At 24.4% G+C, this 12,475-nt stretch overlaps 1 protein-coding gene across 1 annotated transcript in view; it reads right to left on the reverse strand.

The window, feature by feature from the left end:
- Nucleotides 1–6,602: 6,602 nt before the first annotated feature.
- The window catches only part of LOC111628614 (zwei Ig domain protein zig-8-like), an 86,790-nt gene continuing 80,917 nt past the window's right edge, over nt 6,603–12,475 (reverse strand). Inside the window, exon 7 of the mRNA XM_023372445.1 lies at nt 6,603–7,043. The gene's annotated coding sequence lies outside the window, so the exon portion shown is untranslated. The remainder of the gene's footprint in view (nt 7,044–12,475) is intronic.

Genomic DNA, 12,475 nt, shown 5'->3' on the forward strand with positions numbered 1-12,475 from the left:
TATAACAAAATTGCATACAAAATAACCTCCATTTTAAACGTTCCCATCAATATTCGTCATTCAGAGATTTGATCGTATTTTAAGAACGTTAGAACCATTATTTTATTAACCTTAAAAAAAACGTGATTTTTAAAGCATTTATCTACATTTTTATTAATATCTTTTATTTCAAATATTATTAAATGTTAAATTTTAACATGATATACAGTTATTTTAAAGAATATCTTGTTAAAAAAAACGTCGTAGATCTTAGATAATCCACCAACAAATATGATTACAATTTTTTTAACCTTTATATAAAAAAATGTATATAATAAAAAGTAATAATAATAATAATAAAGTTTAAAGTAAATGAAAGAAAATATAAAGAAAAAAAAATTCTCAAGCTAACACTATTAACCGTTTCGAAAAACAAACACTTTTAGTCTAGACAAGCTGTAAAAAGATTTTGTCCAAAAGTCAATCAAAGCCAGATTTTCTCTTAATACCAGTTGATTCCCAAGGAAAAGTTGGTTAACAAAGAATGAAAAATGTTATCATAAGACACAAGAAAAGAAAAAAAAATTAATAAGTAAAAAAATGAAGGAAAGTAACACGTGAGATTAAAGTAACTTATATATATTGTAGATATTTAAACAAAACAAAAAGAATAAGTGAGAAAGAAAAACAATGATTTATACACACTTTGGTTAAGGAAAATGACACGAACAATTAAAAGATGTCGAATTCGATGACAAGTCCTAAAGGTAAACTAAGAAATAATTGTCGACTTAGTGTCTGTCAGTGGAGGAAGTGAAGAATCTAAGTATATCGATTGGACAAGTACAAAGATTCCTAAAAGTCAAATATAAAATTTCTATTTTTCTGCTGATTTTCTATTAATAAAATGTAATTTTTTTTTGCTATTTTATATAATTATAAACAGTAAAATAGTTTAAGTAGTTTATCTGATATGTAAACTATAAATATATATATATATTGGAAGTAAAAAAAAAATATGTTTTNTTTATTTTTTTATTTTTTTCATTGAAAACTTGTTTCTACTTAGTTGAGTATTTGGTCTTTCATCTACCTCTTCCATCACTTAGTTATGCTAAGTGCAAAAGATAGCTTTACCACTTACTTAAGACCAGATATAGTGTTGTTTGTATCACTTTAACACACCTAAACTAGTAAAATTAATGCGTGTAGTTAATTATAAAGTGGCTAACGACGTCGTATTAGGAATATACTCTTCAGCATCTTCGTCTTTAACTCAGTTTGAGAACATTAAGAGGATAGGAAGGAAAAGTAGTTACATTTGTCACAATGTCATAGCAAAAGTCGACAGAGTGGAATGTGAAAATGTCGCTGGGTGCTGATTCATGGTATCCATTAGAAGGATATAGCATAAACTAGGGACGACTCAATAACGAAACGAAAGACTTGGTTAGTTTACTGGCTTCTTGCCAACAGTTTCGACGAATTCTACTAAAAACCCTGTCAATAATTTTACAGTAGTCCTGCAGAAAAGTTTGGTGAGTTATTTTTCTCTTCGTGTCTCTACATAGTTATACAAAATAAATAAATTCAGGTGTCATTGTCAGCTGGAACTTCTCGTATATAACGAAATTTGGATTACTTCCATAGCCATAATCTTAATAGTTTTCATAATTTTACCAGATGCTCTCCTAGCATTAAGCATTAAGAACAGGTGTTTAGTCGTTGGTTATGTTTATGATAAATGATGTTCTTATACTACTTTCCATCGCATTTTTTTATTTAATATTATTGTTTTTTTTAAGCTAAGAAATGTTATAAATCTTTCTACTCTTTACGCAAGAAGCCACACAAAAACGATGATTGCAAGTAAAAAATACTTTAAAATTTTTACTTATTTTGCCAAATTTAAGCGATTTTTTTGAATGTAAATAAGTTATCTACTTAATAGAAACTAAGTTAATTTTGTTTTCTACTTCCTCTTTCTACAACAGAAGAAACAGAAACAGATTTTCAGTTATTTTGAAGCTGAAAATCAGTAAATCTATATTCCCCGAAGAATATTGAATAACGATTTATAAATGTGAAAGAAATGACATAAAAAATTCGCATGAAAACTTAATGAAACGGTGAATAAAAAATAATCAAATCCAAGTAGATTTACAGAAGTATTATATATATATATGTATATAGAGAGAAATCGTTTAGAATGTGTTCGATATTAAAAGTGATAATTTACATAAAATAAGCATTTCAAACATTAAAAAAGAAGAGGAAGATAAGCAAAAAAGTATAATGTTTACAGCTACATGGAAAGAAATAATCATTCAAAATATCTTTGACGAACGGATCGGTGAGAACGATTTGTCACAAAGTGTTATACTATCATTAATACTTTTAATTTTGTATTTTTGTATATTAAAAAGATTTCAAGAAGTATCATTTTGTATTGTCGAAGAGGAGATAAAATACTGTTTTAACTGTAAGCTGTAGGACTTTTTCCCTATACAAATCAATGAAATACATACGTTTACCTTTCACATCTTTCTTAGATTCAGTGAAAAAAAAAGAGAGAGTGTATATTAATGTAAAATGATGTTTTTGTCAAATCGATAAAGTGTTTAGTGAAAAATATGGACAAAAATCCAGCTTAAGAATAATTCACAGGATATGAAAATGGTTTATTCATCGCAGAATATCTATAAATATTTTATACCATTTTAAATATTTTCAAATGTATCATTCTTATTGGGATGTTTCCACTCTTCACTTTTACATATTTGTCAACAGATCTGTTGAAATCTGAAAGTATTGAATTGTTTAAAGGTATATATTTCCATAAATATCTCTTTTTCACTTATATTTTTACTACTTTTTTTTCTTATATACTAAAGATTTTGATATATAAAGCCTCTTGATCTTCAGCATCTTTCTTAAAATTAGAAGTTGAAGGGATAAAGACAAATAAAGAATGCTGGAAAATTTCAGTAACAATGTTGGTAGAATGCTTTTAATGTGCAGAAATTATCTGATGATCAGCACTAGCAGCTGACTTATTTAATATAGGTACTGAAAATTTCATACATTTTCAGATCTTGTTCATCATTAACTTGTTTACTTTATCTTCACGTCTGTCTTTATATTTATTTATTTGCCTAGAAAAGTGTAGTCTAATATGCACCTGTACTAAAAAAGAAATTAACTAATTAATTATGTTTAAAATCGATCAAAAGACTGACAGACTTATGCACAAAAAAAATAAATAAAGTTAATTTTAAGATTGTATAAAAATTTATTTTAAATACAAATTTAAAACATATTCAAGATCTTAAACAACTTTTCTTTTTATAAATTTTATTTTCGAATTTTCATCTCGAGCATCTTTTTTTAANATACTAAAGATTTTGATATATAAAGCCTCTTGATCTTCAGCATCTTTCTTAAAATTAGAAGTTGAAAAGATACTCAAGATCTTAAACATTTTTTAATGTCAATTTAATTTAAAAATCTTTACGATTTTTAAATTTATTTTAAAAGTTTTCTTATAAAAATTAATACAAATTTAAAACATATTCAAGATCTTAAACAACTTTTCTTTTTATAAATTTTATTTTCGAATTTTCATCTCGAGCATCTTTTTTTAAATTTTATTTTACTAAAGCTAACTTTTTAAAGGAATTTATCATGTTTTTTTTTGTCCTCCTCTTTAAAGATAAATTATATAATTTATCTTTTTGATCTTTAAGTAAAAAGCCAGTGGTATTCATAGTTAAAATTTATGTATATACGTGATTGACCTTTAAAAAAAAAAAACCTATATTTTAACATTTAACTCTTCTTATAGCTGGAAGTAAATAGTTTTATTATCGAGGTAAAGCAATACAGTATTAACTAAACAAATTTATTCTGTAGTAAGATATATATTTATTTTTTCTTTTAATTTTTTTTGTTGTAAATTATAGACTACATTAGTTCAAAAAGTATGTCATCACGTTAAAGGAAGCAAGAGCTTCAGTAATTACCTCGCTGTAGGCAAAAGCGATTCTGGAGTTTTGTGTCCCTTCTTCTCTAAGTTTAGATATCTCTAGAGCAGAATGATCAATGCAGAGAGACTTGATCGATACCGTCAATAACTTCTGCTAATGCTTCTCTCCCTTTCACTTTTTTATTTTTTTATTTTTTTCATTGAAAACTTGTTTCTACTTAGTTGAGTATTTGGTCTTTCATCTACCTCTTCCATCACTTAGTTATGCTAAGTGCAAAAGATAGCTTTACCACTTACTTAAGACCAGATATAGTGTTGTTTGTATCACTTTAACACACCTAAACTAGTAAAATTAATGCGTGTAGTTAATTATAAAGTGGCTAACGACGTCGTATTAGGAATATACTCTTCAGCATCTTCGTCTTTAACTCAGTTTGAGAACATTAAGAGGATAGGAAGGAAAAGTAGTTACATTTGTCACAATGTCATAGCAAAAGTCGACAGAGTGGAATGTGAAAATGTCGCTGGGTGCTGATTCATGGTATCCATTAGAAGGATATAGCATAAACTAGGGACGACTCAATAACGAAACGAAAGACTTGGTTAGTTTACTGGCTTCTTGCCAACAGTTTCGACGAATTCTACTAAAAACCCTGTCAATAATTTTACAGTAGTCCTGCAGAAAAGTTTGGTGAGTTATTTTTCTCTTCGTGTCTCTACATAGTTATACAAAATAAATAAATTCAGGTGTCATTGTCAGCTGGAACTTCTCGTATATAACGAAATTTGGATTACTTCCATAGCCATAATCTTAATAGTTTTCATAATTTTACCAGATGCTCTCCTAGCATTAAGCATTAAGAACAGGTGTTTAGTCGTTGGTTATGTTTATGATAAATGATGTTCTTATACTACTTTCCATCGCATTTTTTTATTTAATATTATTGTTTTTTTTAAGCTAAGAAATGTTATAAATCTTTCTACTCTTTACGCAAGAAGCCACACAAAAACGATGATTGCAAGTAAAAAATACTTTAAAATTTTTACTTATTTTGCCAAATTTAAGCGATTTTTTTGAATGTAAATAAGTTATCTACTTAATAGAAACTAAGTTAATTTTGTTTTCTACTTCCTCTTTCTACAACAGAAGAAACAGAAACAGATTTTCAGTTATTTTGAAGCTGAAAATCAGTAAATCTATATTCCCCGAAGAATATTGAATAACGATTTATAAATGTGAAAGAAATGACATAAAAAATTCGCATGAAAACTTAATGAAACGGTGAATAAAAAATAATCAAATCCAAGTAGATTTACAGAAGTATTATATATATATATGTATATAGAGAGAAATCGTTTAGAATGTGTTCGATATTAAAAGTGATAATTTACATAAAATAAGCATTTCAAACATTAAAAAAGAAGAGGAAGATAAGCAAAAAAGTATAATGTTTACAGCTACATGGAAAGAAATAATCATTCAAAATATCTTTGACGAACGGATCGGTGAGAACGATTTGTCACAAAGTGTTATACTATCATTAAGAGTGATAGATGCTTTCTGAACACTTTTTCCGATGAAATGTTCAATGTTACTTGTAAAAGAAACCAGAAATGGTACCGAAAGAAATTATTATTTTTTTTTTATTTTATTTTATTCATAAAAATATTTTTTACTAAAAAATTTTTACTTTAATTGATCAAAAGTAAAGTATATATAAAAAAGTTGATTTTAAAAAGAAAATTCGTTTGATTTCCTATAGAAATAGTCACGTTTAACCGGGTTAATAAACCGAATTTAAATCACTTGAGCTTCTACATAAATTTCGAATTTATGTGAATCGCCTATCGTAATAATTAATTGAATTTCACAACAATTTATAGTTTACTATATTAAATGAAACGAGAGAATAATAATACTAAATTTAACATTATTCATAACTGATTAATTATAGAAACTTAAAGCCAAAATTTTCTATATTTTAGTGGTTTAAAAATTTTTTTTTTAATTTTAACTTTGATTAATTTAAACAAGAGATTTTCATTAGAACATGTACTTTATTTTTCTTAAATCGCGATTAATTAAATTAATTTCCTTTTTTTTCTTTTTTTTTTAAATTTCAGTATAATAATGTTCAACAATATGTATAAGTATCGACAAATTTATTACAGTTTTTTTTCNAAAGCAAAAATTCTACATAATGTAGAGTCAATATACTTAAATTATCTTGATTTACGAGTCTAATTAATATGTATGTTGATATATATAGATGATAAATCTACATAAATAACCATACGTAATTAATAACAATACATAATACACTGATACAAATTTATTATAGATACAACTACGCTAAAAACTTTACTATAAAAAAGGGTTAATTAATTAATTAAAAGGAAATATTTAAAATTAATTTATAGAATTCGATAGAAAGCCTCTAAAAATAATATATAGGCCTATATAATGTTTGGGTATTTCAAACACAAACGAAATAACTAGGAAACTGAAAGAGGTGAATGAACTTTGTCAACTAAGGCATTCATCATAGTTGTTTCTAATATGTAAAATTTTCTTTAAAATTCTTAAAATTTATCTATATATTAACATAATTAATTCCAATTATTGTTAACAGTCTATAGTCTTAGATGCTTTTTACACATTTGATGATGTAATTTTCTATTGATATTTTGCACACAACACATCACAAGTACTGAAGATAAGTTCTCTTCAGTGTTATTATTATTATTATTATTTATAATTATGATTTACTATTGGATACAGTTGTGATTTTTCTTGATTTTCCTTAAGTAATTTTTTTTAAACAAATATGTAACTTGAATAAGTTACTCATAGTTATCCTGTAAAGTAGCAGAAATCTTGATGAATTCTTGATAAGATATTAACGATTCTAAATACATGAGATCCAATGTTTTTTATTATTTCAGTTCTGGTTTTTCACATCACTGTTTTTTTCCTATTGAATGAATTTTTTTTTTCTTTCATGCTCATGAGTATATTAAATTGGAATGTTCTTTTTCTTGTTTCTGTCCGTAACGCTATACAAAGACAGTAGAATAGCTGTAAAATACAATATTAAAGAATTAGTGATAATGTATGAAAATATATTATAATAATTAATTTTTTTTTAATATATTTACTTTATGAAATTATGTAAGTTTTATGATTTTATGATTTATATAACGGTTCCTAATCTGCTTACTAGATAAAAATCTAGACTTAGATGGATAAGTTATTTGATAAAAATGCCTTCCAGGAATGTGTACATCATAGGATTTTGTAAGTACGAACTTAGAGTAAGTAAGAAAAAAATACTGAATGAAGATGTATGATGACCTGTAATGGGATTAATGTAGATTGGGCATTGAAGAAAATTGAAAAAGACAGTTATAGATATTGGATTTATTCAATATCTACAACTTTTTACAACTTTTTCTCCTTCCCCCAGCAAAAAATTTAAAAAATTTTTTACTAAAAAGTTAAACTTTTAAGTTTTCAAAAAAAAATCTAGAAAATGATAATACTTTTCAACTTATAAAATTAGCACTAATTAATAAATTTTATAGACTATATATATATTTTTTAATTATTCCGAGTTTATTAAATAAATTAAAATTAAATACTAATTAATATATTTATTAAATAATTAAAACACGAGGAGGAAAAGAATGCGTATTGATATTAATACGTCGAGGAAAATATAATTAAAATTTATTATTAAAGTTAAAAATTTTTATTAATAATATAATATATATTTAGTATTATATAAACTCAGTGATGTTTGCCAGTATATCAAGCAAACTTTAGGTCATATTCTCAAACTGAACACTCACAAAACGATCAATGAAGACTGGGTCTTGACTAGTTCGGCGCCAAAAGGGCTGTTGAAGATTTTCCTAGAATCGTGTCAATGCACTTAATAGTGTTTATTGAAGACGAACTAAGAAGTTTTTGACATTAATACATCATTTTTCTTCGTTGACATTTGATAATTCGTCATGATATAGTGTCATCAAATAGCTAATAATTTATTCTTAGCTATAATAATTCATCAAAATTTTAACTTTAATTATGCGTTTAAGTCGAAGATATCGAATTTAAATTTAAATATAAACTGTATATATACCTGTATATGTATATACAATTATAATCAATAAAAATTTTATTTATTTATTCTAAGTTCTAGATTCAAAAATTTGTCTATAGTTTAAACTCATAACAATATTTTAAATTTCGAGATCTCTACCAACTTATATGACTTTCTTCGAACTTAACATAAAATCAGATATCATATATTTGATATGCGATCTAGATAAATTTTACTTAGTAATGTTATAGATAGAATAAATTTTATACATTTATCTTTAAAGATAAATTACTGTAGAGAACATTGCCAGAAATTTGATGAGATATTTTAACTAAAATAAACTATAAAAGTTTGAATTATAAACGATGCCTTTCATAAACATACTTAATAATTAAAATAGTTTATAATTTAGTTTATTAATATATTAATTTTAAAGAAAATTATAAATAAAATATAAGCATCTTGTAAATGGGAGAAGAAAAAAAAATTCGGTTTATTTACTCGTATCAAATTTAGATTTGTAAATTATTTAGTAAGAAAATAATTCTATTAATTTGTAATAAATAATTCAGTAAATTTACAAATTTTATATTTGTATAAGAAAATTGATAGTAATGCAGAAATAAATATTAATTATAAAGCAAAAATTCTACATAATGTAGAGTCAATATACTTAAATTATCTTGATTTACGAGTCTAATTAATATGTATGTTGATATATATAGATGATAAATCTACATAAATAACCATACGTAATTAATAACAATACATAATACACTGATACAAATTTATTATAGATACAACTACGCTAAAAACTTTACTATAAAAAAGGGTTAATTAATTAATTAAAAGGAAATATTTAAAATTAATTTATAGAATTCGATAGAAAGCCTCTAAAAATAATATATAGGCCTATATAATGTTTGGGTATTTCAAACACAAACGAAATAACTAGGAAACTGAAAGAGGTGAATGAACTTTGTCAACTAAGGCATTCATCATAGTTGTTTCTAATATGTAAAATTTTCTTTAAAATTCTTAAAATTTATCTATATATTAACATAATTAATTCCAATTATTGTTAACAAAGTTTATTTCACATCCAATCGTCGTTAAGATAAACATATCTTTAACCAATCAATTTCAATATTCATCTCGGTTGATAGATTAAAGGATTTTATGTTTATGGAATCTTTCTTTGTAAACGTTTTCTATATTATATCTCAATATTATTTTATTTTCTTACAATTACTCAGAATAATAATATAAAATTACAATTGTACACTATAATATATATACAATATATATTATAATGCATATTGATACTGTAGTATACATTATAGTAAAACAATAATAGCAATAAACAGAACTGAATATTGAAAATACTCTGTAAAACAGCTTCAAGAAAGTGAGAATAATATATAATATTGACATTTATATAAAAGAAAATATTCCATACAACTTACATTTGATCGAAATAAGTAAAATATAAAGCTCTAACTCAAACAACATTTAATATAAACACATGGGAAATTATTCGTAAGACACAAAACTACAATAAGAGTAAAGTATACGAACTTCAAACAAAAGACAAGAAGAAGATAACTTCAGAAAATTCTCACAAATAAAATTTAAAAAATCAGTAAACACGAATAATTAAAAAACAATTTATGTATATTATAAATAAATTACTTTAAAAAAAGACTTTGTATATACTAAAACAGTACTAAATTATACATTTATTCAATAAACAGTTGGAAACATAGAAGAAATATATATATAAAAAAAATCCATGCTAATATATTCTCCATTTGAAATTGTTTCTGAAGAAAGTAGATAACTTTGGATTTTTGCCGTGGTTTGGTATATTGATTTTCTTATTCAGTAAATGATTTGAAGCGAAATCACAAAAGAGTGAAAATTGTGTTGATTTTTTTTCCTTCTTTATTTTTGACGTGGAAAGAATAACGAATACAAGATTGGAAAATATTTTTCAAAAACCATTACCTCCGTTAAAAGAACATTTGAAATGTCGTCAGGACCTGATTAAAAAAGTAAAAAAAAAATAAATNATGATAATACTTTTCAACTTATAAAATTAGCACTAATTAATAAATTTTATAGACTATATATATATTTTTTAATTATTCCGAGTTTATTAAATAAATTAAAATTAAATACTAATTAATATATTTATTAAATAATTAAAACACGAGGAGGAAAAGAATGCGTATTGATATTAATACGTCGAGGAAAATATAATTAAAATTTATTATTAAAGTTAAAAATTTTTATTAATAATATAATATATATTTAGTATTATATAAACTCAGTGATGTTTGCCAGTATATCAAGCAAACTTTAGGTCATATTCTCAAACTGAACACTCACAAAACGATCAATGAAGACTGGGTCTTGACTAGTTCGGCGCCAAAAGGGCTGTTGAAGATTTTCCTAGAATCGTGTCAATGCACTTAATAGTGTTTATTGAAGACGAACTAAGAAGTTTTTGACATTAATACATCATTTTTCTTCGTTGACATTTGATAATTCGTCATGATATAGTGTCATCAAATAGCTAATAATTTATTCTTAGCTATAATAATTCATCAAAATTTTAACTTTAATTATGCGTTTAAGTCGAAGATATCAAATTTAAATTTAAATATAAACTGTATATATACCTGTATATGTATATACAATTATAATCAATAAAAATTTTATTTATTTATTCTAAGTTCTAGATTCAAAAATTTGTCTATAGTTTAAACTCATAACAATATTTTAAATTTCGAGATCTCTACCAACTTATATGACTTTCTTCGAACTTAACATAAAATCAGATATCATATATTTGATATGCGATCTAGATAAATTTTACTTAGTAATGTTATAGATAGAATAAATTTTATACATTTATCTTTAAAAGATTTACAGAAGTATTATATATATATATGTATATAGAGAGAAATCGTTTAGAATGTGTTCGATATTAAAAGTGATAATTTACATAAAATAAGCATTTCAAACATTAAAAAAGAAGAGGAAGATAAGCAAAAAAGTATAATGTTTACAGCTACATGGAAAGAAATAATCATTCAAAATATCTTTGACGAACGGATCGGTGAGAACGATTTGTCACAAAGTGTTATACTATCATTAAGAGTGATAGANAATGCATATTGATACTGTAGTATACATTATAGTAAAACAATAATAGCAATAAACAGAACTGAATATTGAAAATACTCTGTAAAACAGCTTCAAGAAAGTGAGAATAATATATAATATTGACATTTATATAAAAGAAAATATTCCATACAACTTAAATTTGATCGAAATAAGTAAAATATAAAGCTCTAACTCAAACAACATTTAATATAAACACATGGGAAATTATTCGTAAGACACAAAACTACAATAAGAGTAAAGTATACGAACTTCAAACAAAAGACAAGAAGAAGATAACTTCAGAAAATTCTCACAAATAAAATTTAAAAAATCAGTAAACACGAATAATTAAAAAACAATTTATGTATATTATAAATAAATTACTTTAAAAAAAGACTTTGTATATACTAAAACAGTACTAAATTATACATTTATTCAATAAACAGTTGGAAACATAGAAGAAATATATATATAAAAAAAATCCATGCTAATATATTCTCCATTTGAAATTGTTTCTGAAGAAAGTAGATAACTTTGGATTTTTGCCGTGGTTTGGTATATTGATTTTCTTATTCAGTAAATGATTTGAAGCGAAATCACAAAAGAGTGAAAATTGTGTTGATTTTTTTTCCTTCTTTATTTTTGACGTGGAAAGAATAACGAATACAAGATTGGAAAATATTTTTCAAAAACCATTACCTCCGTTAAAAGAACATTTGAAATGTCGTCAGGACCTGATTAAAAAAGTAAAAAAAAAATAAATNTTGTTTCGTATAACACGGATTCGCATAACACGGCAATTTTTTGGAATGTAACTACCATGTTATACGGGGGTTACCTGTACTTAAAATTTCATATTATTCTGTAATGTTTATATCCATGGTATTAATAGATATCGTATTAAGTTATACAATAATAACAATAAATTTTCCCTTAACAATAATAATATTTGACCATATACCTGTATTAAAAATGCTTTCAAATATTATTTAATATTTGAAAGCATTTTTTTAATACAGGTAACCCCCCATATAACACAGGAGTTATGTTCCAAAAAAATTGCCATGTTATGCAAATCTGTGTTATATGAAACAAAGAACTAGTACGAAAGGGGGGGGTTAGGTTCCAAAAATTAAAAAACATGTAATTATATTTTCATAATTAAGATAAATATCTTTATTAAAATTTTCTTAAGAAATGATACATATTAATATAAATTAAACAAATGTTTTTT

This window comes from Centruroides sculpturatus, unplaced genomic scaffold (genome assembly GCF_000671375.1).
Source record: "Centruroides sculpturatus isolate CEXI.00-Female unplaced genomic scaffold, Cexi_2.0 scaffold34, whole genome shotgun sequence".
Taxonomy (NCBI): domain Eukaryota; kingdom Metazoa; phylum Arthropoda; class Arachnida; order Scorpiones; family Buthidae; genus Centruroides; species Centruroides sculpturatus.